Consider the following 2,198-nt stretch of genomic DNA (forward strand, 5'->3'; position numbering starts at 1 on the left):
AGAGAACAAATTTGTTAGCATAAAAATAAAGCCAGAAAATGAAGAGCTGTTTAATCACTCGATTGGATTTTTCTGCCAGCATATTTTTTTTCTCTGCAACCCACTGCTAAATTGTGCTTCCTAGCTGTTTTTTATAAAATCACTGAATCAAATCTAACTCTGATTACATCAGAGAAGGCCATGTACCCTACACCATAAGAGGAGGTTTGAAATTTTGACTTGTCTACTTAAATATCACCAAAATCTGATCACAAGGTTAATTACGTCCCTGGGTGGGATTGAACCACCAACCTTTTGGTTAATAGCCAAACACACTAACCGATTGCGCCACAGAGACACTTTGCAAAAGTCCATACTGACAAAGGCTAATAAGCATTCATCTAAAACGTTTCCTAGAAAAACTTTAAAAAGTCAATAATCTGGAGAGTTTTTGTAAGATGTTTCTTCCATCAACCAACGAAGAAACACATTGGTACTTTCCCATGATGAGTGAGTGCTTCAGGATCTCTTGCACTTACATGTGCAGCAGAGTACTGCAATGGAAGCATGCTGGGCCCATAACCCAGAGGTAGGCAGATTGAAACTATCCTCTGCAATATGCATTTTTTTTGTTAATTAAAGTAATCCAAAACTGGGATTGATATTTTGTCTCTTTTATTTTTACTTAAAGTACAATAACTTTTACCATTTTAATTTGTTTTAATAGTATATTGACAGTATTATTTTCTTTCAAAAATCCACTTCATTTTCTTTACCCTATTATTAAAATGGTAATTGAAGAAGAGGAATTGTTGCTTTGACTGCAGCATTCCCGGGGTTAACTGGTGTTTCTTCAAGTCACAAGGTATGGAGCTGCTGTATAGTTACTCGCAAGTCAGTAGTTGTATGATGCTCACACCTGTTAAGCTGGATACACACAGAATGCCCTACACAGGGGGTGAAATGAGCGCCCCCCCCACCCCCCGTACGCTCAGCACACATCACGCTGTGCTGAGCGGGGGGAGAGATGTGTGCTGAGCAGTTCGCTCAGCACACATCTCTCCCCAAAATCGGGCCGTGAATACGGACCTTTAAACTGGATCCACACTTAGATTATCTGTCCAATTTTTTTTTCTAGTTGAAACAAAATTATGCTAATATGTGGCAGCAAATTACAATTGACCATTTGTTCACAAACACTGGAAAACATCCAAAAATGGTCATTTAGATAAATTGGTTAAATCCATTTCATTTAGCTAATTTATCCAAACTACCTTTATTGTATCTTTGTGGGTGAATGATGTGTGGGTCAGTGTTGAGGGTGGTGGAGGAGATGGGTAATAGGCACAGCAGGGTGTGGACAGTCAAATAGTGTGCTTAGAGGTTCAGAGTCATTGTATGAGACTCTGGCAACAGTGACTTGATGAGTCTGGTGTCCATAGGGTGGGACGCATTAACCTTTTTATGCTATTGAAATAGTTCTCCTCCTGACCGACGCAGTTCCTTGCTCCGAGGTTGGTGTATTGTCCTGTTGCAGCGCCTCTCCACTGTGGTCACAGTGAGCTGTGTGGTGTTGCTGGCGCATGCCAATCTCCCCCCAACCTCCCTCTTGCATTTCAGACCTACGTACGCATGATGGGATCTTGTATGATATGCGCGTGTGCTGTAGAGATGAAAGTGGGGGTGAGGAGGCAGATCGTGAGATGGGGAAACTTTGTGGACTGTTAGCGAAGGGGAGCACTGGGCAATCTGAGTTGCAAAGAGGGCAGCAGAAGAGGTTATTGCATGTGCACTGGTGACAGGTCCATCCTTGGTGGCCAGCCTCAGTGGTAAAGGGGTACATGAGCTAGTGTCCCTTGGCCAGCCATGTACCATGGCCACCTCCCTACCTCCTATATATTCTCCCTGATCTGTCACTTTGTTACGGTCTGCTGCTGGCACTGGTGTATCGTCCTGCAGTTGCCGTCTCCGCCCATTGCTGTGACTTCCCCCAGAGTTAGCCACACAGAGTGACAGATCTGGGAAAATATATAGGAGATCATTACTTTCACTTGCAGCCTACCTTATTTTTTGCAGCCTAGCATGCTCCTGACCCCTTCTCTCACTAATACTTATACAACATTCATGAACTCATCTTAAGGTTTCTTTATTATTCAGTCACACTGTCTTGGATCCAAACCATTTCCTGTGGCATTGCAGTCAAACAATTGAGCTATTTA

General features: G+C 42.8%; 1 non-coding gene across 1 annotated transcript; it reads right to left on the minus strand.

Moving 5' to 3' along the window:
• Positions 1 to 263: 263 nt before the first annotated feature.
• Positions 264 to 337, minus strand: TRNAN-AUU (transfer RNA asparagine (anticodon AUU)). The gene has a single exon. It is a non-coding gene; the product is annotated as a tRNA-Asn (tRNA).
• Between the last annotated feature and the right edge of the window lie 1,861 nt (positions 338 to 2,198).

The sequence above is a fragment of the Pseudophryne corroboree genome, unplaced genomic scaffold (assembly GCF_028390025.1).
Source record: "Pseudophryne corroboree isolate aPseCor3 unplaced genomic scaffold, aPseCor3.hap2 scaffold_872, whole genome shotgun sequence".
Classification (NCBI taxonomy): Eukaryota; Metazoa; Chordata; class Amphibia; order Anura; family Myobatrachidae; genus Pseudophryne; species Pseudophryne corroboree.